This window comes from Sus scrofa, chromosome 7 (assembly GCF_000003025.6).
Source record: "Sus scrofa isolate TJ Tabasco breed Duroc chromosome 7, Sscrofa11.1, whole genome shotgun sequence".
NCBI classification, from domain to species: domain Eukaryota; kingdom Metazoa; phylum Chordata; class Mammalia; order Artiodactyla; family Suidae; genus Sus; species Sus scrofa.
The window spans coordinates 8535851-8562375 of NC_010449.5; the positions used below are offsets into that span (position 1 = coordinate 8535851).

A 26525-nucleotide genomic window follows, 5' to 3' on the forward strand; every position below is an offset into this window, starting at 1 on the left:
ATAAAATTCGCCCACTGTGGGTGTACAGTTCGGTGATATTTGGTGCTTTTATAGAGTTGTGCAACCTGTACCACAATTCAGTTTTAGAACATGTCCATCCCAACCCCCAGGTTTCCCTGAGCTGTTCGTTCTCAGTCCTCGCTCCCATTCCTGGCCCCAAGCAGCTCCTGGTCTGCTTTCCGGCTCGTTACAGTTCCCTTTTCTGGGCATTTCCTGTAATGGGTTCATACGGTTTAGAAACTTGTATGTCTGGCTTCTTTGAGCTGGCATGATGGGTTAGAGACTCATCTGCACTGTAGCGTGTATCTGTTCTTCTGTTACCTTCTATGGCCAAGAACTGTTCTGTTGTATGACTGTATCACATTTGGTTTATCCAGCCACCGGTTGGTGAACACATTTGGGTGATTTTTGTCTTTTGGCCACTGTGAATTCTGTTGCTGTAAGCCCTCATGTCCAGGTTTGCAGTTAACTGGCGTTTTTATAAACGTCATTTAGGTCAAGTTAGTTGTTCACATGTTTTACCTCGTATGATTATCACTGATTCCAGCTCTCTTAGGGTTGCTAGTTGCATACATATAGCCTGTCTCTCCCTCTCTGTTTCCTTTGAACCTTTGTCTTTTGGAACCTAAGATATGTCTCTTACGGAGAGCATGTTGTTGTAACTGCTTTTTTATCCAATCGGAGAGGTTGTCTTTGGAGTGTGTTTATTCCATGCACCTGAATGTAGTTATTATTGTTCGTTGAATTTACATCCACCACCTTGTTCTTTTCTACGTGCCGTATACTTTTGTTTTTCTGTGTATGACTCTCTTCTTTGTGTAACATGTTTTTTATTATGTAATTTTGATTTCTCTGTTGCTTTTATTGTTGTTCTCACTATTCTTTCGAGTTATTTTCTTAGTCGTTGTTCTAGAGATTATAATATATCCCTCCCTGTTTCCCTGTCTACCTGAGAATAATGCTAACTAAACTCTGGTAAAATATGGAAACTTTGTTCCAGTTTGTCCCTTTGCAATTATTGTCATATATGTTTGATCCCTATGTGTTATAAACACAGCTATGTAGTGTTAAATTGTGGCTTAAATACCACCTCACGTTCTTTAAAGAATTTAAGAGACGAAATGAGAGAAAAAAATTAATGGTCTTATATTTACCATTTCCTGTGGTCTTCATTTCTTCCTGTGGATTTGAGTTGTTGTCTGACATTTCCATTCAACCTAAGGGACTTCGTATAGCATTTTTTTCTTCTTTTTTTTGGCTGTGCACACAGCGTGTGGAAGTTCCCGGGCCAGAGACTGAACCTGTGCCACAGCAGCAACCCGAGCCACAGCAGTGACAATGCCGGGTCACTAACTGAGCCACAAAGGAACTCCTTCATGTAGCATTTTTGTAAGGCATATCTTCTGTCAATAAATTTATCTTTTCAAAAGGTCATGGGGTGTCTTTTTTTTCTCGTTCAGTTTTGAAGAGGGTTTTCTGGTTGTAGAATTCTTGGCTGGTAGCTCCCCTTCCCCCCAGCACTCTGCATATCCCATTGCCCTTGGTCCTCGATTGTTTCTGATGAGAAGTCACGTGTTTCTCTGCATGATGGGTTGGTTTTTGCGTGCCGTTTTCAAGTTTTTCCTCTTTGTTTTTGGCCTTCTGCAGCTTGAGCACTGAGTTTAGATTTGGATCTCATTGTGTTTATCCTGTTTGGAGTTCTTAGATATGGAGATCAGTGAGTTTGTCTTTTTTATCAAATTGGGGACATTTTAGGCCATTGTTTCTTCACATATTTTTTTCCACCCTTTTCTCTTCTCCCCTTACATATATGTTGGTAAGCTAGATGTTGTTTCACAGGTCTCGGAGGTTCTGTTTATTTTTCTTTGATCTTATTTCTTTGTTCCTCAGGTTGGTTAATTTCCTTTGAGCTATTCTCAGTTGTCCCAGTTTTTTCTTATGCCAGTTCACATTTGCTGTTGAGTCCCTCTAGTAGATTTTTCTTTCCATTTACTGTACTTACCAATGCCAGTTTCCATTTGGTTCTTTTTTGCAATTTCTATCTCTTGTTGAGATTCTCTATTTGTTGAGTTATTGTCATACTTTAATTCTTTGAACATGATTTCCTTCAGTTCTTCCGATGTGTGTGTGTGTGTGTCTGAAGTCTTGTCCTGTAAATTCCAACATTTGGGAATTCTAGGGATAGTTTCTATTGACTGCCTTTTTCCCTCCTGAGTATGGGTCATGCTCTCTTGTTTATTTTCATGTCTCCAAGTTTTTTGTAGACCTTCTTACATTTCAGGCAATAGTTTGTAGCAACTCTGGATTCTGATTCTTGTCTGCTCAAGAATTGTCATTTCTGTTGTTTGTTTAGTAACTTTCCCAGAGTCAGTCTGTGAAGGCTGTCGCTCCCATATTGCTTGGCTGCTGATGTCTCTTGTTCAACTTGTTTTTTGTCTCTTTTTGTTGTTGTTGTTACTTTTAAGCCTAGCTTCCCAGTGGTTACCCTTGTTGCGACATAATTTTGTGTTCAGCCAAAGACTAATCAGATGTTGACACAGTCAGTAGAGCTTTTGCTCTCTGCTGGTGGATTCATGTAGGGCCGGGGAGGACATTCACATTTCAGGCAATTATTGTGTCTGCCTTGCCTTTTACTTTCAGCTGGCCCCCCTCACATCTTTGTGTGTGCCAATGCCAGCAAGGGATGTTGGGGGAGAGGCATGTGAATCCACTCTGGCATCTCTGATGTGTGTGCAGAATCTCTGGTTAGCCTGGGATATCCATGGAGAGCTGTCTCACCTCCCAGAACTCCTGGCTGATCTGGTCTCTTGCTTGACCCACCATGACCTTATCCTCAGGCTAGTAGGGCCCTAGGCCTGTGTTCTCCCACTAATGGGATTGCCTCTTTAACTGACAGCAGCCTGGATCTAGTGAGTCCAGCCTGGCAGTGGCAGTGAAGCTGTTGGCTTTCTCAGCTGAGCCCCCTCAGTTAAACTGATGGAGCTGAGGGTGAGGGGACCTGAATAGCCCAGAGCGGAAAGGCTGTGGGCATGTGCCGTGCTGGTCTTAAATGAAGTTTGGTGCTTTTCATGAAGACACATTTCTGTGTATGGCTTTCACTGACCTCCAGAGTGCTGAAGCATTTTTCGTTTGTTTGTTTGCAGTTTTGTCTCGCTTTAAAAGTTGTGTTGAGGGAGAGGATTTATTGATGTCTCATTTTGTGATTGCTGCATTTCCTCTGGAAGTGTTGTGAGTGTCCCCCTGTGGCAGGCACGACCCTGGGCCTTGTGTACATCAGGTTGCACAATGCATTTTGGAAAGCTTCTGCTCGACTGCTCATAGATACCCAGTGAGTTGGCTGAAAATCGAGTTGCTTTTTAAAAGATACGGAAAAGTGGGAGTTCCTGTCATGGCTCAGTGGTTATTAAGCCCGACTAGTATCCATGAGGACCGGGGTTCAATCCCTGGCCTCGCTCAGTGGGTTAAGGATCTGGTGTTGCCTTGAGCTGTGGTGTAGGTCACAGACATAGTTTGGATCCCATGTTGCTGTGTCTGTGGTATAGACCAGCAGCTACAGCTCCGATTTGACCCCTAGCCAGGGAACCTCCCTATGCGAAGAGTGCAGTCCTAAAAAGACATGCATACATACATACATACATACATACATACTAAGGAAAAGTGAGGAGTTCCCATTGTGGCTGAGTGGGTAAAGAACCCAACATAGTGTCCATGAGGATGTGGGTTCCATCCTCATCTTGCTCAGTGAGTTAAGGATCTGGCATTGCCAGAGGCTACAGTGTAGGTCACAGATGCATGCAAGGATCTGGCACTGCTATGGCTTTGTGTAGTCTACAGCTGCAGCTCCAGTTCAGCTTCTAGTCTAGGAACTTCCATATGTTGCAGGTTCAGCTGTTAAAAAAAAATTAAAAAATAAAAATGAAAGATAGGAAAGGTGAGATGATTTTGGTTTTAGGATACCATTGTAGCTGTTATTGATATTTTATTTTATTTTATTTTTATTTTATTTCATTGTCTTTTTAGGGCCACACCTGTGACATATGAAGGTTCCCAGGCTAAGGGTCCAATTGGAGCTGTAGCTGCCAGCCTACGCCAGAGCCACAGCCACACCAGATCCAAGCTGTGTCTGCGACCTCCACCACAGCTCATGGCAACACCAGATCCTTAACCCACTGAGCAAGGCCAGGGATCAAATCTGAAACCTCATGGTTCATAGTCAAATTCGTTTCCGCTGCACCACTGTGGGAACTCCTATTATTGATATTTTAAATCCGTACTACTCATAGAAATACTAGCCTACTGATAAGTACATCAAAGCTTCTATCACTGAAAGTGTAGTTTAGTTGGAAAAAAAGGAAAAGCAAGGGCTTGCAAGTTTGGGGCTGTGGAATTGGGGTTGAACCCTGATTCTGCGACTTACTAGGTCTGTGATTTACAGAGTGTTATTTAATCCCTCTGAGCCTTTGCTTGCTCACCTTAAAATGTGGATAATAACAGCTACCTGATGAGTTATTGTGAAGATTAAAGATAACATGGATGGAAGACCTGATACATAGTAGGTGTTCAGTAAATGTTAGTGTACACACCCAGCAGGTTTGGGGTCGGGGATGTAGTTTTGGTAAGTTTTTTTTTTTTTTAAGTCAGAGTATCTGCTTCTTGCTTTATTTAGTTTTTTTCTCCTTTTATTGGATAATTTTGGTATTTATATGGTCATCAAGGCATACAGTGTATTTTTTTCAGAGTGCATTTTGATTAACTTCTCTTATCAGATATCCAGATGTTCCTGGTGTTTCATAGCAATTTCTTTCCTAAAATCTAAATTTTACATGTTTGTAAGTTACCATGAAACTTTTTACAGCCACTTAGTAGTGAATGAGCTTATATATATACATATATATATATATATATGTAAGACTATTTTGTTGGGAGGTCTTTAAAGTATAAAGACAGTGGATTGTTATCTGGTCATTCTCAGGACGCAGTTGGAAAGGGCAGACAAAGTCTCTGGTAGAGATTATCAGAGGCTTTTACGGAGACATCTTCTCGGATCTTACTGGACCAGAGCTCACGCTGGTCAACCTCAGAGGCTCCGTTCTACAATATTGTCATTAATAAGGAGGAAGCGGTGACTCGGGGTACATCGGGTTTTAGTGTCATCTTTGGTTCAGAGAGGATGAGATTGGACTCTGGCATAGCCACGTGCTCTTAATGTAAGCAGCCATACTTCCATACGATTTCATAGAAATGAAGAGTTAACAATTTCTCTTAACAATTTACTTAACTCTGGCAGGGTGCCTTACGCCTAGAATAGTTTGTAATGCTTTTTATTAAGTTTATTAAAAATTAAATTTCTAGACACTGCCTCTTCTTAGAATCCTGTAATTTTCTTCCAAAGAATGTGTTTGTTGTGGATAATGTTTTTGTCAAGAGTAACTCTTAAAGTACTCGGAGAGCTATAAATTTTGAATTAGTGACATTGCAGAATGTAGAAAGAGAGGAAGTCAGGCTTCAGAGCTCCTTTATTGTGATGTGAGATCAGGAGGTCACTGGCCTCAGCGTGGACAGGACCAGGCGGACACTTTGCAGGCAGGCCCCTCGCATGTACAAATACAGCCCTCTGCTGACTGGGGCGAGGTCCGGTTTAACAACCTGCATACCTGTGCATACGTGATACGGCCAAGTTCTGTAGTTAAATAATGGATTTTGTAAATATTACATGGTCCTTTAGCACCTGCCTTTGTTGCAGGAGTAAAAGACAGAGTTATATTTTCATGTAGCTTCTATTTTTTTTTTTTTTTTAATTTTATGGCCACACCCATAGCATATGCAATTTCTCAGGCCAGGGATTGAATGTGAGTCACAGCTGTGACCTGTGCCCCAGCTGCAGCAATGCCAGATCCTTTAACCCACTGCGCCAGGCCCGGGATCGAGCTCGCACTTCCAAAGTGACCTGAGCTGCTACAGTCGGGTTCTTAACCCACTGCACTACAGCGGGAACTTCTCATGTGGCTTCTCTTAAACACTAATACAAATATGTCTCTTGAGACAGGCCTTTAATGGGTTTATAAAAATGATTATTTTTTTCCCTTCAGGCTTTAAATATCATATTTTTGACAGCAGTAACCACGATAAAAATTGTAGGAGAATTTTATTAGATGAAGTAAAGGTTTGGACTTTCTGTTCTGTGTAGATTGGCTATTTTGTCCCATGTGCTCAGGGAACATTTGATGAATAAGCATGCAAAGTGCCATGCCCCCTGAGGGCTCTGGACCGAATGCAGCCCCCACGACCCTGTGGTTCAAGAGGGACAGGCAGACTAGGCCCCAGTAGTAACAGGTGCAAAGTGGTCAGGCCATGGGCCCCTGGAGCTGTCAGGGGCCTCTGGGAAGGTGGACAGTGCTTTCTGGTTCAGTGGGAAGCTACCCCCCAAGCCTTAAGAAATCCTCTTTACTTCCTGTTTTATTTTGAACTAATTCTCCAGGTCCCATTTAGTATAGAAAACCTACGTATACAGATTTTTTCCTCTCTTTTTTTTCCCGATTTTCTTTCATTGTGGGAGCCTGCAAAGGAGGAAAGGGGAATTCAGTGGTAAGAGGTGTGGTTAAGGGGAGCAGCCTGGACACTTGATGCGGTTGCTCCACTTGACAGTTGGGCCCGGCTGCGTGTGGGCATCTGACCTGACGTGTCGCTGGAAAAGCCCTAAAAGTGCAGGATCTCAATGAAAATATCCTGGAAAAACAATTCCAGTAAAGGCGGGAGTTGGACACGTGTGAAATTTAGGAAAAATACCATTTCTGTGAATCAAGCCCTTGGTACCAGATACATGAAGAACTACTGACACCTCATGGATGGGGATGTTATTATTTTCAGTTCAGTCAAGTGTGTGTGGTGTGTGTGTGTGTGTGTGTGTGTGTGTGTGTGTGTGTGTGTGTGTGTGTGTGTGTGTGTGTGTGTGTAGCAGAGTCTGTGTGTGAGTCCAGACAGGTCTGTGGCCCTGGCTCAGATTGGTCTTTGAGTTTAATCAGTGACGGTGAAAGCTGTCGAGTATATTCTCAAGGTATTTGAAAAATAAAATAAATTGTGTAGTTTATCTGTTCAGTAGAATCACAGCTTAAGCTTTCCCAAAGTATCCAGATTTGTCCCACAGAATTCGGCCTATAGCATTCACTCAAAGTGGAGACAAAGTAGCTTTTAAATAATGTCTTACTTTAGCCTTTTCAAATCTATGGTGCATTAGTGTTTTAGGAAAGAATGGCACTCATGCTTTTCTTCTTCTTTTTTAATGAAATAGTAACAGTTCAGAGAAGTGGAGTATCGAGATCCATTTACGGATAAATCTAGATCCATTTATGGGTAAATCGAGGTAGATCTAATTCCAGTGAGACGTTGCATACAGTGCATTTTACTTTTCACATATCCCTTGCTCTGTGGGCTTGTGTGCATGCCAGCGAAGTTGGTATTAAAATCTGTTTCTCAAGTGAATCTTGTTTTGTAACACAATTTTGGAAGTATTCTTAGAACACATACATAAATACGTATACACAGGCAGGGAAGGGCCATTTGAAAAGGTTGTTGGGGGAGTTCCCACCGTGATGCAGTGGGTTAAGGATCGAGCATTGCCGCAGCTGTGATACAGGACGCAGCTGCAGCTCAGATTTGATCCCTGGCCCAGGAAATTCCTTGTGACATGGTTGCAGCTGAAAAAGAAAAAAAAAAATGATGCCGGGATTAACTGAGTTCAGGTGCTTGAGAGGGGAAGTACTAAAACTTTACCCCCCAAATCAACATAAATTTGAGAGTGGACAGAGAGAAAATCAAAAATTTTTTTTTTTTTTTTTTGTCTTTTGTTTTTGTTGTTGTTGTTGCTATTTCTTGGGCCGCTCCTGCGGCATATGGAGATTCCCAGGCTAGGGGTTGAATTGGAGCTGTAGCCACCGGCCTACGCCAGAGCCACAGCAACGCGGGATCCGAGCCGCGTCTGCAACCTACACCACAGCTCACGGCAACGCCGGATCGTTAACCCACTGAGCAAGGGCAGGGACCGAACCCGCAACCTCATGGTTCCTAGTCGGATTCGTTAACCACTGCGCCACGACGGGAACTCCCAAAATTTTTTTTGTCTTTTGTCTTTTTAGGGCCTCACCTGTGGGATATGGAGGTTCCCAGGCTGGGGGTCGAATCGGAGCTGTAGTCGCCGGCCTACGCCACAGTCACAGCAACGCAGGATCCGAGCCGAGTCTGCAGCCTACACCACAGCTCATGGCAATGCCGGATCCTTAACCCACTGAGCGAGGCCAGGGATGGAACCTGCAACCTCATGGTTCCTAGTTGGATTTGTTTCTGCCGCGCCATGGCAGGAACTCCCAAAATATTTTTTTAAAGTAGGAAATGTAGAAGAACATATCATACCTCTGGAGAGGTTATGATCTCATGTTTCAAATAAAAAGCACGGCAGATATAAAAATATGAAATAGTTATCTCAAAGCTAATCAAGTTAATGTTATAGATAGCTTAGTCTAATATATAAGAAAATATGATAGGTAAATGGACAAACTAGAAATGATACAATAATATCTGGAAAAGTTACTCTCAGTAATAAAAAGTGAAAATGGGATAGAAATAGTTTTGTTTACCACTGCATTTGGTATTTAGAAAAAATAACACCCCAGTCTCCAGAGGTTGTGTGGAACAAGTATTAGCATTTGTTGTTGCTGACACGGGAGACCTTTCAAGGAGTGTAAACTGGAGTTTAAACCCCTTTAAAAACCGCTTTACCCAGGTTTTCTATTTCTTGAACTCTACTCCAAGGAAATAATTTTTCAGCGGCAGCAGAGAGTTGCTTCTGAGAGTTGTTACTCAGCGTTTGGTAGCAAAATAGTGGAAGTGACTGGGCGCCCGTTAGTGAAAGGGTCTCTTCTCGCAGACGTTAGAGTGATGGGTTTTTGAGATCCTGTGGAAATAAGAAAAATGCTTGTTTCATGCAAAAATATATGTGTCGAATATACACTTACGTGGTCTTCGTGGGAATGCTTTTGTTAGCCTCACAGCACCATGAGCAGTTTAAATTTTTTCAGACTCAGTTGAGCATTTGCCCCGTGACTCTTCTCATTCCTCAGGCTGTGTTCTGGGTGCTGCCCTAGACCCCAGGGGTGCAGAGCTCCCGGGGTGCTCTTACCTGGTCCTCTAGGTGGACACTTAAACAGTGTACAGTAGAGTTTCCAAGAGTGACTTTAGAGAAGATGATGCAAGGTCAGGATCTTGGAGAGTGAATGAGAGTTGACCAGATCATCTGGGAGGAGGTGACCTGAGCAGAGGCCACTATGCAAAATAAAGGTGTGATGGTGAACTGTGTGTGTTTCACATGCCGTCACATGTGTATGTTTGCAAGAACCATACTACCTCCAGGGAGCTGTCAACAGGGAGAGGGGTGTAGAGGGCACAGAGTGGGTGGTGGGTACTGTATGAGCTGTCTCTCCTGTTAATTGTGCCCCATTCTCACAGTTGTTGAACTTTCGATGTCTGGCTTTTCACTAAACACAGTGAACTGCACAGAATCAAAACATACTTGTCTGTGTAAGTTTCTTTGTATATTTACTATTGTACTCATTCCTATATTGATCATTGATGATTTTCATGAGACTGTACATGAAGCAATGGCAAATATTAGATTTTTCTGACTCCTGATCCATGAAACTATATTCCCTTTGGCATTTTGTTGCTGAGTAATAGATTATTGTTTAATAAAAGCATCTTTGTGGATAATGTGGTTTTATGTGGTTGGGAAACAAGTTTTATTGGATATTTAAGAAAGAGTTTTATGTATGCAATAGATGGTAGCAGTGTTTTGCTGTTTTTAAAAAAATGTTCTTCAACATTATAAAATCTAAGTTCTGCCATTTATCATTTTTCTTTTCCCTTTTTAAAGTATCCTATATAGAAAAAATTAAGAATACGATTTATCTCTTAGACATTAAGGTTATGCACATTCATTTTATTTTAATGATTTTTTGAGCTATTGCTCTCGTTTCTATTGATGGTAAACAAAAATTTTTATGAAGTGCTCTATTGGATCTTATATAATGTCTTCATAAAGCAGTGTAAATGGCTATGCTACCCAAGGTAGTCTACAAATTCAGTGCAATCCCTGTCAAAAGGCCAGTGGCATTTTTCACAGAACTAGAAGAAAAAAATTTAAAAATTTATACGGAAACACAAAAGACCTCAAATAGCTAAAGCAATCCTGATAAAGGAAAAACAAGGCTGGAGGAATCAGACTCCCTGACTTCAGGCTATGCTACAATGTGACAGTCATCAAAACTGTATGGTACTGGCACAAAAACAGAAATAAAGATCAATGGAACAGAAAAGAAAGCACAGAAATAAACCCCCACACCTATGGTCAATTAATCTACGACAAAGGAGGCAAGAATACACGGTGGAGAAAAGACAGTCTGTGCAATAAGTGGTGCTGGGAAAACTGGTCAGCTACAGTGAAAGAATGAAATTAGAACATTCTTTAGTACCACGCACAAAAATAAACTCAATATGGATTAAAGACCTAAATGTAAGTTCAGATGCTATAAAACTCTCAGAGGAAAACATAAGCAGAATACTCTTTGACAGAAATCACAACAGTATTTTTTTGGATCCACCTCCTAGAATAATGAAAATAAAACCAAAAATAAATAGATGTGACCTAATTAAACTTAAAATCTTTTGCACACCAGAGGAGACCATAAACTAAAAATGAAAAGACAGAATGGGAGAAAGTGTTTGCAAACTAAGTGACCAGCAAGGGAGTAATCTCCAAAATATATAAACAGCTCATGCAGCTCAATATCAAAAAAATTAAACACCCAAACAAAATATGAGCAGAAAAATCTAAGTAGACATTTCTCAAAAGAAGACAGACAGATGGGCAAAAGCACACGAAAAGAGGCTCGACATCACTAGGTATTAGAGAAATGCAGATCAGAACTACAGTGAGATGTCACCTCACCTCAATCAGAATGGCCATCACCAAAAAGTCTGTGAACGTTAAATGCTGGAGAGGGTGTGAACAAAAGGGAACCTTCCTACTCTGTTGGTGGCAGTGTCAATTGGTACAGTCACTGTGGAGAACAGTATGGAGGGTCGGTCCTTAAAAAAACTAAAAGTAGAGTTGCCGTATGATCCAGCAACCCAACTCCTGGGCATATATCTGGAGAAAACCATAATTCGAAAATACTCGGGTACCCCAGTGTTCATGCAGCACTGTTTACAATAGCCAAGACGTTGGAAACAACCTAAGTGTCCATTGACAGAGGAATGGATAAAGATGTAGTACATATATACTATGGAGTAGTACTCAGCCATAAAAAAGAATGAAATGTTGCCATTTGCAGCAACATGAATGGACCTAGAGGTTATCATACTAAGTGGAGTAAGTCAGAGAGAAAAAGACATACCATGTGATGCCATTTGTATATGGAAACTAAAAAAGTGATACAAATGAACTTATTTACAAAATGGAAACAGACTCACAGACTTCGAAAACAAAATTTATGGTTACCAAAGGAGAGAGGTGGGGGAGAGGGATAAATTAGGAGTTTGGGATTAACATATGCACACTGCTGTGTATAAAACAGGCGATCAACAAGGATCTAGTGTAGGGCTCGGGGAACTGTACTCAGTGTCCTGTAGTCACGGAAGCTGAAAAAGAATGGCTCTGTGTGTGTGTATGACTGAATCCCTTTGCTGTACTCCTGAAACTGATACCACAGTGGAAATTCACTATACTCCAATGTAAAATTAAAATTACATTTGAAAAAGCATAGATAACGTATTTTCTCAAATGTATTTGTTAATATTTGCGAAGTCTTGGTATAACTAGTTTCTTTTTTTTTTTAATTAGTCTATGTGTTTTATGCATTTAAAAGCATTCTAAGAAGAAGCCCATAGATTTTACTAGGCTGCAAAGGTGTACATAGCACTTGCAAAAAAAAATGTTAAAGAGTTCTGTGCCTTAAGCCTCAAGGCCGGGAAAGGAAAGGCCCGAGCGGGACGGACTGTGGAAGGTGACGGAGCTCTGAGTCTCTCCTCTGCCTCTTCGAAGCTCTGTGATGAGTGCGATCTATCCATCACGCGTTTCGATGCGAATTAAAATAGATGCCATATGGAATGTACCTGGAAGGGTAATTGCCACTGTCACCTTTGGTCCTCACTCGCCCCACAAGCCAGCTGTGTGTCCTCGGGCCAATTACTTCTCACTTCTTGGTCTTCGTTATGTATTTATCTCAACTAAATGGATTTAGACCTGTCTGTTTCTACATCAACTAAAACATTTTTGATAATTTGAAAGTCACAGTTGCCTTTTTCAGATGGGGACGATGTGCGCATCTCTCCATGACGCCCCTAAAGGGAAGAAGGCCCAGACCTTGGTTTTGTTGATTAAAGACATGATTATATTGGCGGGCATTGTTTTTGTTTCTGTACCACATAGATTTTTCTTGATGAGTTTTCTGTCATTGGATATTTGCCAGTTGCCTCTGGTTGGAAGCATGCCTTGCGTACCAGCTCTGCGACATGGAGGCTGTTCCTGATAAGCCAGGCTGTCTTTGTGGTGGGAGGAATCCCGCCTCGGTTCTCAGGAGTCTTCTTGAATGTTGTGACTCCATCTCCCTCTCTCCCTTATCTTCATTTGCAGTGGCTCCCTAAACGGCATTTTTGCCATTGGCCCCATTAGCTGGCCTTAAGACTGGTTGATGATAGATGAGTTGGGGGGTAGAGAGGCTCATGTGATGAAGTCGGAGTATAGGGCCCACGTGACACGGAGTCCAGGTCAGTGCAAGAGGTGGATGACAGGTTGGAAGCTCTGTGTGCAGCCAGACCCTGCAGGGTCACGGCCAGGAGCAACATGATGAGGCTGCCACGCGGGGCACCCCTGGGTCCTGGGCAGTGCAGGGTGGGGAGGCCCTGTGAATAAGCCCCCCGGGTGCAGTGTCCTGTACCCCTGGGGAGAGGAGGGAGGGTTTCCCCAGTGGCCAGTGCCCCAACTGTGGGCGAGGATTCAGATGCTGGGCAGCTAAGGGGAAGTACCAACAAAAAGAAAGATGTATGAAGTTGAATGCTTTCTTTTTCTTTTCTTTTTTTTTTTTTTTTTTTTGGTCTTTTTAGGGCCATACCTGTGACATATGGAGGTCCCAAGCTAGGAGTTGAATCGGAGCTGAAGCTGCTGGCCTACACCACAGCCACAGTAACACCGGATCTGAGCCGCTTCTGCGACCTACAACTACAGCTCAAGGCAATGCCAGATCCTTAACCCACTGAGCGAGGCCAGGGATCGAACTTGTGTCCTCGTGGATACTAGTCGGGTTTGTTTCTACTGAGCCACAATGGGAACTCCCAAGATGAATGTTTTCTACTGCCAGATGCAGGGGTTGTTGAAAGTGCACATTACTTTGTGTGTGTGTGTGTGTGTGTGCACGCGCGCGAGTGTGCGTGCACACACCTGCTTTTAGAGGAGGGGACCCAGGGCTTTCATCAGAGTTCTGAAGGGGCCTTTGATCCCAGTGCAGCCAAGAAACACTCTATAATAAAGAGGTTTAATGTGTTTGAATCTTTGCTTTTCCACCAGGTGGTGCAAATCTTTTATGATGTTCACTGAAGTTAAATCCTCTTACAAGAAAAATTTTAAATTAAGCCTTTTTTTCCCTCTAAGAGTTTAGTTCTACCATGTAGTGAAGGATCGTTGATCTGATTCTTGCCTTCTGTCTGTCCTTCATAAAGAAAGAAGTGGATTTAAATAAATTTTGTAATGTTGGCCATCTATTTAAATTATCCACAGATTTTTGAGACTGTTACACGTCTTTCGTTCTTTCTAGAAAAAAATACAGTGAAAACTGGGAAAAAGTAGTAACATTCAGTATACTGATTGTTTCCTGCTCCTTATGAAACTAGAAACACTCGATTTTTCTAAATTTTTCTCACAGAAAACTTGTATGATTTAAAAAATTTTAAAGATAAAAGGGTATCTTCGCAAATATGTCAGACTTGAACTGTCTTCTCATGCAGCCCAAGTAACAAGTAAGATTGCGGTGGGACAGGAGGGATCACTGCTGAGTAGAAGAGGCCTCTTGATTTGAGTTTTCGTCTGTGTGGGGTAGAAAGAAGGTAGAGAGGGTAGGTCACTGTATGAAAAGTGTGATATTTCATTGTCAGGATAAAGGCAAGTGAGAGTGAATTTTCCGTTTCAATATGTTTAAAGTTGTCTTAGAAACTTGGAAAATTTCAGTTAGCACATGTTTTGAATCTTTTGGGGAAAAGTATTTGTATGGACTTGCTAAATGTGTTATATGTACATACCACAGCAGAATTGCATAAAATGTGCATTGAGATTAATGTGTAATAGTTGAGAGATAGTTTAACATTTGAGTTTGATTATTTAATAGTTTAGATGTTCATACCAATGGCTAGCTAGTAACAGTTTTAATTGATACATAACAGCAGTTCAAATAGTCCAAGACAGCTAGATAGCCCTGAGGTCCATGCCATGTGTCTAAAGTTTAGATGAGAACTTATTAAATAAGATCTTTTTTTTTTTTTTTTGTCTTTTTGCTATTTCTTGGGCCACTCCCGTGGCATATGGAGGTTCCCAGGCTAGGGGTTGAATCGGAGCTGTAGCCACCGGCCTACGCCAGAGCCACAGCAACACGGAATCCGAGCCGCGTCTGCAACCTACACCACAGCTCACGGCAACGCCGGATCGTTAACCCGCTGAGCAAGGGCAGGGACCGAACCCGCAACCTCATGGTTCCTAGTCGGATTCGTTAACCACTGCGCCACGACGGGAACTCCAAATAAGATCTTTTTTGATCTTACTTGTAACTCTTCTCATTTGCCATGATCAGTGTTTCTCAATTTTTTTTTTTTTTCATCATCAACCCAAGTTTATGGGCTTTTTAAATGACTTGGTCAACACACTTACCAACATGTATAATGTTTTTCTAAGAGAAAGTATGTTTGAACTTCTAAGCAAGAAGGTTTTCAGTTGAACCTTAAAACTGTGGCATGTTAATTCGGGATGCACTGGGGGCACTCAAGTGCATCCCCAGAAGCTTAAAGCCCCACTCCCGCTAGCAGCCCTCAGACCACACAGCCTGAGTCCAGCTGGTATGGTTTGCACCTGTCAGCACCTTCCTCCCGCACCCAGACGGGCTCCACATCCCTCCTCTGCGGTCCTTCTGGAGCCTCCATGGTGAGGCCTCCTGTAAGCGCCTATTGAGCGTTTATTTTCTGGTTCTAGGGCTTCTGTGGTTTTTTAGCCGGGTTGTCTAGGGAACCACATTAATGAGATCACCAGGGTGATGAGATGCTGTGTGGCTCTCGGCACACTCATCTCTGTTCCTAATTCTGGCTGTCCGCTGGGCATTTTTATCCATACCGTTGGTCAGAAGTTCGATTGTGTGAACGTGTGTGTGGACCCAAATAAATTCTTTGTCCTTCTCAGACAGGCAGCTTAGCCCTGGTCCTGGAGGTCCCAAGAATTGCCTGGTAGAGGGAGGACCAGGAGATTGGCTCCAGGTTAGAACCGGCTCCAGTCATGTTCCATTCTTCCAAAAGGAAGGCAGAGCCTGTTTGAGTTGATTTCATGTGTTAAGAGAAATTTATTTGGTTGGTTTACTTCCTTTAACATGTCACGACTAGGGCACATCTTTCAAGATGCTGTCAGGGTGGAGAGGTGGCTCAGGGATGCTGTGCTGCCAGCTCCAGAAGACAGTGGGGTTGGCATCCCCTGGGGTTGTGCATTACTTTCTTCAGTAAATTCGTGGTGGGTTAATGCTTGCTGAGGAAGTCTGCCCCATTGTCAGTGGAGACTGACCCACCCAAGCCTCGGAGAGTGTGTTCATAGTGTGTAAACACCTTTTTATAACAAATCTCAAATAACAATTACACACGCATTGTAATTTTAACAGTGCACGCCTGTTAAGTGCTTTCTATAACGCCGGGAGTGGTGCAAACATGCCTAATAAAGATTTGGTTGTAATGTTTACAGACATTGGGAAGCCAAGCTTTATAGTCTTTTAAATTCTGCCAATTTGAAATCTAGCAGTTAATTGTATTCTTAAATATTTGACATTTCTTTCTATAAATGAGTATGACTTTCAGAAGAACGTTAAGCATCTTTTGTGAAACACTGACCCAAGAGATGACATACATGTCATAATTTAAATGACCTAGAATTCGCTGGGAGATTTTTCAAATAACTTTAACAATACATAAACTAGAAAATGTTTACTATGGTCGTCCCAATCGTTTGACCTACCTTTGTAGATTTTTATAGACTTTAGGATTGTATTAAGTTTTTAAAAATGTACTTTCAAACGCTTTGCTCTTCCAAACTTGAGTTGTAGTTTAGAAATGAACCATATGGTAATAATGCTTCGTATATGTACTCACGGGGAGTGGCTGACATTTCTTGAGTTCTTACTGTATTTCTGGACCTGTCCTAATCCATTACCTCATTCAATCCTCCAAAAAAAAAAAAAAAAAGAAAAAAAAAAAAGAAATCCTGTAGCAAGTTGGTACTTGGTTGTCCCCACTTGAAAAAGAGGAAAACGAAGGTGTACTGACGAAGAAGCCACGGGCGCCACGGCAGCCACGGGCACTGAGTGGCAGAGCAGAGACTGCAAGTAGAATTCTGGGCTCTGAGCAATAAGCCTGATCCCTCCTCTCCCTGCTGCCACACTTCAGAGTGTCCGTCTTAAAAATTTAAGTTGGGGGACCTGCTAGTGTAAAGTGAAGTAGCAGATGCGAAGAGACCCTGCCCTTTTCAAGGCTCGGAGGCGCTTGGCACAGTGGGCGGCAGTGTCGGGGAGGAGCCCCTGGGGAAGTGGAGGCGTCGTCCCGTCCCTCGGAGGCGCCCTGCCGCCACCGCTCCTCTTCCCACTCGCCCAGCTGGGGAGGCAGGTTCCTCACAGCCCCTGGCCTTGCAGGTAACCTGTCCCAGGGCCCACTTGTTAGAGATGCTCTTCTCCACCCGTCCCCCGGCTGATCGCTGCTGCACAGGCTGCCCCCCCTCGCTCCGAGCGGTCTGCGAGCCTGCCAGGAGAGCTGCCAGGAGAGGGTTTCAGGCCTCGGTGCGGTTCGTTGTACTCCCCTTGCCTTTTTAGCGTCCGAGTACCTGAGCCGTTCCCATAGGTGGGGAGGTGGCAGAGACCCTGAGTTTATCCCTGAACCTACTCACCCTTCATGTCACCGCTTAGCCGTCATGATACGCCTGCAACCTCCCTTCCTTGCCTGCTTTTGTCCCGTGGGTGTATTAAGCCTTTCCCCGGGTCTCTGCCAAGCGGGCATCCCCAGGTGGGGCAGTTCCTTGTTCTCTTAAAAAGTTAGGAGTTCTGAGTCCGTCGGGGTCCACTGGTGAGAGCAGGCGGCCGCACAGAGTGTGTGACTGGTCCTGGGAAGACAGCTCAACCCTGTTCCTGAAGACAGCAAATCACAGAGGCCCAAGGTCCAAAGTTTCCTGCTTCTTTCTGTAAGGGAATAAAAATTCCCTTGAGTAAAGAATTACGATCGTGTGTCTCTGAATTTTGTCGCCCGGATATTAGATGACCATTTAGTGCTTTAGTAAAGGCGGAGATGGCTTTATTCCAGTACTTTCTCTCTGTGCAGACGTCTCTTGAGAGGCCTTCCACCCAGACTTGTCCACCCCCCCCCCCCCACGATTCCTGCCTTTTTTCCCCTTCATCATCAAGATGCTACTTGTGATTCACAGCATATTTCAAAACATGCAAGTGACTCTGTTGTTAATGGAACCTGGATATACCATCTGAAGAGCCAGTATATGGTCCAAAATAGAATGCTTACTTTTCAAAATGTCTTTCCAGTGGAGCTGAAGGACGCTGGAAGTTAAAAACAGCTTTTTCTCATTAAGGAAAAACGTCCCCCGCCTTTGAGAAACTGGCACACGGGGCTTTGCTTTGTGATGCTTTCTGCCCAGGTACTGGGTTGCCGTTGAGCGAAACAGTGGAGCTGTTCTTTCTGCTTAGAAACATTTTTGTATTATTTTCTCATCACTAATCTGCTCAGTTTTAACCGGGATCAAGCCTTGAAGTGTTTACGTGATACCTACTGACTGCTTACTGCATTTTAACCAGAGTGTCAGTAGAAGGATGTTAAAATAGCTCTTCGTTGTGTATGATACGCTTTGGGATCCCAGCATAGAGCCAGCTCTGGGTTGTGCAAAGGAGGATGGCCGTGGTGAGAATAGCAGAAAAGGTGTGTGTGCTTTGGGGGGGGGGGGTGAGTCTCTTAAATCATTTATGGCCATCATGGTCATTATGGGGGTTAGATTAGCAAATAACAAAAATGCCCTTGAAACGAGTGCTGAAATAAAGGCACTCTTTGGTATATGGAGGTTTGGGATTAATGCTATTTTTATGACTGAATCCATCTGTATTTAAGAGAAAGGTGGTTTTGGCACCTGCCCCTGGCCCTGAGCAACCCCGTCTGAAGGGGTCTTTCTGTGCCCGCCCCCCTCTCTCTTTGCTCTCTTTCTCCTTCTCTCTCTCAGATTCCCATGGTGTGGGTGGTGGGTCCTCACCCCGGAGAAGAGGAGCCAGTGGTAGTTGACCTCCTCACGCAGCTGTGGGGTGACCGTGCCCGTGTCTGTGTTTTCTGTGTTTGGGGGGGTGTGTAAGGCTCTTGCACAGACCTGCATGCCAGGTGCTCTGCCTGAATCGATTGCTTCTCTTTCACTAACTGTAGATTACTAAAAATCCAACAAGTGCTTTTCGATATATGAAGTTCACCCAGTTCTCTGTTAAAAAAATCGAGATATTTTTCTTCCTGCTACCCTGGGTAGAAATTCATGTAAAAAAAAAAAGATGGAAGTATGATTTACAGATGATTCAAGGTTATTTAAAAACAAATTAAATTTGTGGCTATATAATTAATGCGTGTATTCCTGGCAAGTTCGAGTAGCTGTATTGAATAAACTCCCTTTTTCTAGCTTGCCCTATTTGGGATTTCAACAGTTGTTATTTTGTAATGAGGGAGCATTCCCTTTGTGAAATTTTGCTTCCTTTATACATGTAACTGTTAAGAGTGAGGCAGAGCTGGAATTTGACGAGTTGGTTTGTGACATTAAAATGAGGATGTAAACTCGGGCATCAGCTGGGAGGATGCTAACTGGGGCTGTCATGGGCTCCTGGGTCCCGGGTGCAGGTCAGCACACATGGCGTGTCTGGCCTTAGCTCCCGGGAAACCTGAAGCCTCTGCCTGACCTGCCGGGTCTGGGCCTCTCACCTCTAACCTGTCCGAACACTGACCCGGGGACGTGCCCTGAACGCAGGGCCCCTGGTCCCCCAGCCTGCGGTGGGGGTGCTGACTTTCAGGCATCACATCTCACTTTCCCAACTGATTCTCTGTGTGGTAGATAAGCCGCATTTAACGTGTGTGTGTGTGTGTGTGTGTGTGTGTGTAAAGGTCCTGCCAGCCACAGGTGCCTGTGAAAGACCAAATGCTTCATCAGAGGAGCCAGCCACATTGCTGTGGCTCTGCCGTAGACGGGAGGTTACAGCTCCGATTGGACCCCTAGCCTGGGAACCTCCATATGACGTGGGAGTGGCCCAAGAAATGGCAAAAAGACAAAAAAAAAAAGGTTTGTTCTTTCATTTTTGTCTGTGTGTGTGTATAAAATAATTCGGCAGTGAAATTTGAAAGTGTAATAGGTGCATATGTGCATTGGCCTGCGCTTTGCATTTCCAAATGGAAGGAAACAGCCTGGTTGCAGCTTACACCTGAGCGTGCCGCTGCAACCAGCTTTGTGTTTGTTTTTCCCGGGGAAGGGCGGCTGTGGGGGAGCCCAGCGCAGGAGCCGGTATTTCTGAGGTCGCCTTATTGGAGGGGCTGAAGTTTTTCTCCTCTCTCCCCCTTCCTGCGTGTGCGCTTTCCTTGCTGTGGTTCCCTTCCCTTGCCGTCTCTTCTCGCCCGTCATTAGGCTTCAGCAGCCTCAGGCGAGAACCTCGGTGGCTGTGACTGGGCTTGTCTACACCCTTGCCCGGATCAGTTGGAGGAGGAACTGCCGGCTCTGCCTTCCAGATGGGTTCAGACCCCGCGTGCGGGGACTTTCCGCCGATGGCGCCGGTGTGATCAGCCGGCCCGGCTCTGAGGCTGCGCGGCTGTAACTCACCGTGACCCGGGCTCCGGGGCGAGGGCAGCCTTTGGAAACTACCTTCCAGTTGTGCAGCGTGTTGCACGAGTAAAGAGATGGCCTCTGACGGCAGCCAGACCACAAGATAGCCATTCAGATTACGCATGTATCTGTCTGTTCTTTTCCTCTAGTTTTGTTTGACCCCACGAGGGCACTCGTCTGAATAGTGACACGTGTCTTCCTAGGAGCCCAAAGTGGGCGGATGCGTGTTCAGAGGGACGACTTCGTGTAGCAGGATGTGCTGTTCGAGGACTTGTGTTTGTACATGTTCATTTTCTTAAACATCGTTTGAAAAAATGAATGTTGTAAATATCCTGCCCGTGGTACATCAGGTGGTTACAATTTTGTCTGATCCTTAGCGGATCTACATACAGTTGTTTGACAGTTTAAGGAGTGCTTTTGGGAAGAGCTGACACACTGACCCTCCCCTCTGGGCCCAGTCTCTGACCTCCGTCATCTCTTTCAGGAATTCAAACTGTCTCGTGAGGCAGATGGTCCCACTTAACTTTTGGTTTGGTTTCACTTTCTTTTTCTTTCTTTCTTTCTTTTTTTTTTTTTTTTTTTGATGGCAAAGCTGAGGTATGGGGCTGAGAGCAGCGTCACTTGGCCTGGTGTCACCAGCCACCAGGATGGAGGCTCAGTTTGTCTGAACACAAAACCCTCCCATCCCCTGTGCACAGTGTGGCCCCAACTTAACTTTCTTTTCTTGTCCTAAAATGAAACCCAAGAATGGCATTTCAGCAGCTTAAGACTAGGTAACCACTTGTTAGCTAGAAATGTAGGTTGACATAACAGTTGTTAAAATGCATGCAAAATGGAAATATTAGGTGAAGGCTTGTAGCAGTTGCTCAATAATATTTGGAGTAAGAGGTGGGGAGTCTCATTTTAAGAATAATGTTTAAAATCTAGTTTTTTTCAATAATTTGATTTTCATTACAGGAAAATCTATTTCTTATATTTGGGCCATGTCCCTGATATATTTGACAGCTATAATTTTTCCCTAGATTAGAAGACTTTCTGTGCAGCTGCTTTAATTCACATACCCATTTGGGGGACGCAGTCTGAAAGGGTATGTGTCTAGAGAATAGGGTGTTTCAGAATGCTAGTCTGCCTGAGACAAGATATACAATTATTACAAATATTTTCTAAGATGCGTTTTGTGTGTGTGTGTGTTGGAATTTTCCGTGGCAGGTCTAGTCAAATTTTACTTGCTGCTCTTTGCACATTGAGATGTCCTGTCACTTTATGGTTTGTTTATAAGAAGAGGGTGGAGTTTTCTCCTGGTCAAGTTAGAAGATAAAAACTTACCAAGGAAAAAAATAAGAGAAACAGCATAGAAATATGTTATAAGCTCTGGGAGAAAAAAGATTGTCATAGGAAAACATTTTTAATTATAAACGAACTCAAATGTTTGGATAGAACAGAAAACAGAAACTGCAAGACCCATCAGGTTCTAAAGCCCTGGGAGATGGTGGGTGGGGGGAATTGTCAGACTCCCCAGCCCTAGGTGAGGGCAGAGCCGATGCCACATCTTGAGCGAAACCAGTGTGTTGGTGGCAGGCGGAGGAGTGTGGGTCATATACTGCTTCAGCTGGGATGTGTTTGGAAAGAAAACACCAGTTCTCCTCTCCCAGGTTTATCAAACCCCAGCCAAAACGAGAGGTGACGTACGTGTCTCTTGTTAGGACACACAGCTCCGTTGTTTGGTGGCTTCCCTTTCTTTGCTAGAATAAATACTGTTATGATGACTATTTGGGTGCACAGTGCTTGTTCCATATTTAAGGTAATTTTTTTCCCATAAAGAATCTCCTGAGTTGGATAACAGAAAGAACATATACGCGTTCAACCTTCGCCATTAGAAGTAAGGGCTACGTCTTGTTAGAATCAGAAAATATGGGTGACTTTCTTCCTGCATTTCAAGAAGAGTCTACTCTACTTGAAAGCTAATAGCTTTCAAACTCTCATAGCCCTTAGCTTTCAGCAGGGTCCGCTTTGTATGCAGTTCACTTTCATCTGATGCTGCTTTAGTCGGCTGTGATGCCAGTCTGAGGTATTTTGGAGCATTGTATTTGGTTCACGCCTTTATCTGATGACTCTAAGTAATTAGATTGATACCCGTGTTTATGCTCTGGAAATTAAGATACGAAGAATAGAATATAGTTGATCTTTCTCTCTTTGTAGGTAGATTTATCAAAAAAAATTTGTTAATAGATGTTTCTTGCAGAAAATTTGCAAGACTCACATGTAGAAATTATAGTAACTCATAACTGTATCATCCAGAAATAACTACTGGCAACTCGATGTATTTCATATGTGTGTGTATGTAGACTATATACATGCATATTTATACATACACACACATGAACATATAATTCCATAAGTGTGATTTTAAAATGTAGTTGGGATCATATACTCTGTATTTTGTGGTGCTCACCTTTAATGACGGTTGTCACTAGTGTTTCTCAGTGTCATTAGAATTCCTTATAGACATTGTTTCAAACGACTACATGATACTGCATCATATTACTTTGCCATAATTAACATTCCCTTGCTGTTTCCATTTTATCTAATCATTATCGTGGAACCTTTTTTTTTTTTCACTTTTCTAATTAACATGATTTGATGGCATTGCATATTCTTTGATCAAAAACAACTTGCTTCTTGTCCATTAAAAAGTCTGAGCATTTGAGAAGCAAATTCGGGATTGTAGTATTACATTTTTTGTGTCTATCCTGCAGTCATTTTAAGAAAAAAAAAATCTTTGTGTTGTCAATACCTATTTTAGAAAGTTGCCTTTGTTAGTCTTGGTTTGATCTCTTCTCTTCCACTCTTTCATGAAATGTAGGTTGCAGGTCTTCATGGCAGGTGGTCAGACACGTGCAAAAAGATGGACAAGGTTCTTGTTCTTGTAGAGTTTACTGCCTGGTGGGAAAGTATAGTGTGAAATAACTACCTAAATTATTACAGAATTACAGTTGTAATAAATGTTACGAACCAAAAGTCACTGTGGGCTCTTAGAACGTTTGCCTGAGAAATCTAAACTGGAAAGAGAAGAGGGATCTTCCATTAAAATTATTCTCATGAATTTTACTATCTTTTGTGGCTTCTATTTAAAATAGAAAGCCTCTGTGCTTCTTCCGAGGTGCTGTCACAAACCAGAGGATACAATGCAGACGCCTTATCTGTGTGTTTTCCTCTCACCAAATACCCAGTCCAGAGAAGACAGCATTAATCCTTCTGGTTGACTGTTTGACTTGGGAGCTGGAATTTTTTCTGAACTAGCAAATTTCAGGATCTAAGTTTGAATCCTTTCAGCCAGCATGGTGGTTTTGAGGTTAAAAAGCATTGATGGAGTTCCCGTCGTGGCGCAGTGGTTAACGAATCCGACTAGGAACCATGAGGTTGCGGTTTCGGTCCCTGCCCTTGCTCAGTGGGCTAAGGATCCGGCGTTGCCATGAGCTGTGGTGTAGGTTGCAGACGCGGCTCGGATCCCGCGTTGCTGTGGTTCTGGCGTAGGCTGGCGGCCACAGCTCCAATTCGACCCCTAACCTGGGAACCTCCATATGCCACGGGAGTGGCCCAAGAAATAGCAAAAAGACAAAAAAAAAAAAAAAAAAAAAAAAAGCATTGATCTGCTCACCAAGTTGAGCGCAAAATAAGGAAAATGATGTGGGTAAACTTGTGTCCAAGACAAGGGTCTGATTAAGCCAGTGCGTGGAGTGGCGGCAATGTCTGTCCATCGTCCCGAGGCGCTGCTCCGTGGAATCCCCGTGGAGGGGTGACCTAACCCTTGGTTCTTTCATTACACATCTGATCGCTCAGCAGTGGCGTGAACAGAAGTCGCATATTGGATTAGAAAAGCGGTTGTTGTGGGGGTCTGGATTGGACTGACCCTCGACCTGGTGCAAAAACTGGAAGAAAGGCTGAGATCTAGAGCGACTAGCTAACAAAGAGCCAGCGTGAAGAACACGGAGCAGAAAATCAGTTGAAATGCTCGAAGATTTATTTGCAGGCAAAGTGGAATAAACTGCCTGTAGGGTAACGGGGCAACGTGAGAAGGTTTGATGAGGAAGGAAGTGTCTTGACTTTACTTCCCATGTTGTACGAGCCTTAGAGTGAAGGAGTGCGAAATTCTTAAAATAGTAAGATTAATATAATTAACACTCATGTTTCCTTCACGTAAATTCACCTCTGTTAACATCTTGTCCCATTTGACTTTCCTCTGTATGTGTAGTATATTTGGTTTTGCTTGTGGTATGTTGGTTTTGAGAATGCATTAAAACTACCTATTTTTTGAGTTGATTTTGTTGTATATGGCTCCTTTTCTAAGTAGTCAGTGGATTTTCTTGGTTTTTCTCATTAGGTTATCATAGCATCTGCAAATAAGTGATTTTATTTCTTCCTTTACACTTTTCATGTCTCTTTAGAAATTTCTTTTCTTACTGCGTTATCCAGGGCCTCTGAAGCATTAATTAAATAGTATCACCAATAAAATTCTGACTTGAGAGTAATGCTTCTGATAGTCTGCAGTTAACTACATGGGCTGCACTTAGCTTCTTGTGGATATTATTTACATAGGCTCAGAAAGTATCTTCTAATTCTGGGCATTTTGATAGGAATTGGTATGCAATTTTTGTCCCTCTTTTAGCTTCCATAGTGATATTTCTCTCCATATATCAGTGTAGTGAGTTGTAGGAATGCATTTTTCTGATGTCAAGCTGATCTTTATATTACTGAGAGAATTCCGACTTGGTGTGATGATCTTCTAATTATTTAATGTGTTTTGGTGCTGCTTTATTTTAATGGAATCAGTGAATCTAGACACTATTTTGACTGGTGCAATACAGATCCATTTAAAAGTTGTTTTAATACATTTTTATCATTGATAAGATACCTAAATCAACAGATAGTAAAAGCATAACTGCGATCGTGGGAGAGACGACGGAATTTTTGTTAAAAGGAGACCCTCACACCCGAAGTGGTTGGGAGTCCGTAATCTAGAAACTTGAGAACACGTCTCATGCTCGCCCTCGCCCTCATTCTGGTAGTTTTGCTTATCAGTTTGTTGTCTGGAAGATGATCTTGAAGTTAATTGCACATCCTACAATCAGGCATAAAAAGGATTTTTAAGAGGTAATCTCAGTTATCTTTCTGGGATTAGAATGGGGAATACACAGCTGTATTTTTGAAGGACCAGAGGGGAGTTGGTAATTCTTTATAATCCTTGCTAACAATCAGTGACCATTGCATAGTCATTGGAAAATGGGAAGGATAGTAGGTTTAGAGTTCGTGACCCCGGAAGCCTGAATGTTGGGTGGTCATGTCTCTTTAGTGTGCCTAGAAGGACTCTAGCTGATGGATTTATTCTCACAGCTATTGCATCTGTTTTCAAAAATGCCTCAGTGTCTTTGGGACATCTGGGTATATTCCTTTCTTATGTTACAGAATCTGTAAGCCGAATGATGTATGATTCTAGAAAGAAGATCATGTAAAACCAAAATGCTGCTATAAAACGTAAGGGCTTTTGGTTCGGGAGCATTTACCAGTTGTCAGTGATTTGGAAAATGGTGTATAAAATTTATATTTGTTTCATTTATAAAGTGCTTGCTAGTAATTCTGAACATTTTATTTTATTTTTTAAATTAGCCCTCTGTTTAGTGAAATACAGATAGTCAAAAGAAGGGTAATGAAAGTAATTGATGATATAAATTATAGTTTAGGTCCACTCTCAGGTTGGCTGGTTCTTTTGAAGTTGATTCTCAAGTAAAGTCCTAGAATCATTGTTCTTTAATGGCTGAAAGGAAGCTGGAGGGTATTTGTTCAAAATGTTCGGGATATTTCTTTTCTTTTCTTTCTTTTTTTTTTTTTTGCTCTTTTTCTAGGGCAGCATGTGGAGGTTCCCGGGCTAGGGGTCGAATCAGAGCTGTTGCTGCCAGCCTACACCACAGCCACAGCAACACCAGATCCAAGCTGAGTCTGCGACCTATACCACAGCTCACGGTAATGCCAGATCATTAACCCACTGAGCGAAGCCAGGGATCAAACCCACAACCTCATGACTCCTAGTTGGATTCGTTAGCCATTGAGCCACGACAGTAACTCCTGTTTGGGGCATTTCTGATGGAGCAAATATCTCGTTAGATGTTAAAGTTATAAAAGTGAATAAAATACAGCTCTTGCTTGTAGGTCTAGCCAGCCTGGGAGTCAGATAGCCTGACTAAAGAATTTACTTAGGGGGGAATCAGTTCTAGAATAGAACCTTTAGGCAGGAGGTGGGCTTCCCAGGTGTTGTGGGTGTCACACCCACAGTGGGGCAGGCAGCCTGAGTGCACAC

General features: G+C 42.9%; 1 protein-coding gene across 6 annotated transcripts in view; it reads left to right on the forward strand.

Annotated features, from left to right (window-relative positions):
- The window catches only part of HIVEP1 (human immunodeficiency virus type I enhancer binding protein 1), a 145831-nt gene that overhangs the window by 19995 nt on the left and 99311 nt on the right, over positions 1-26525 (forward strand). The window lies entirely within an intron of this gene.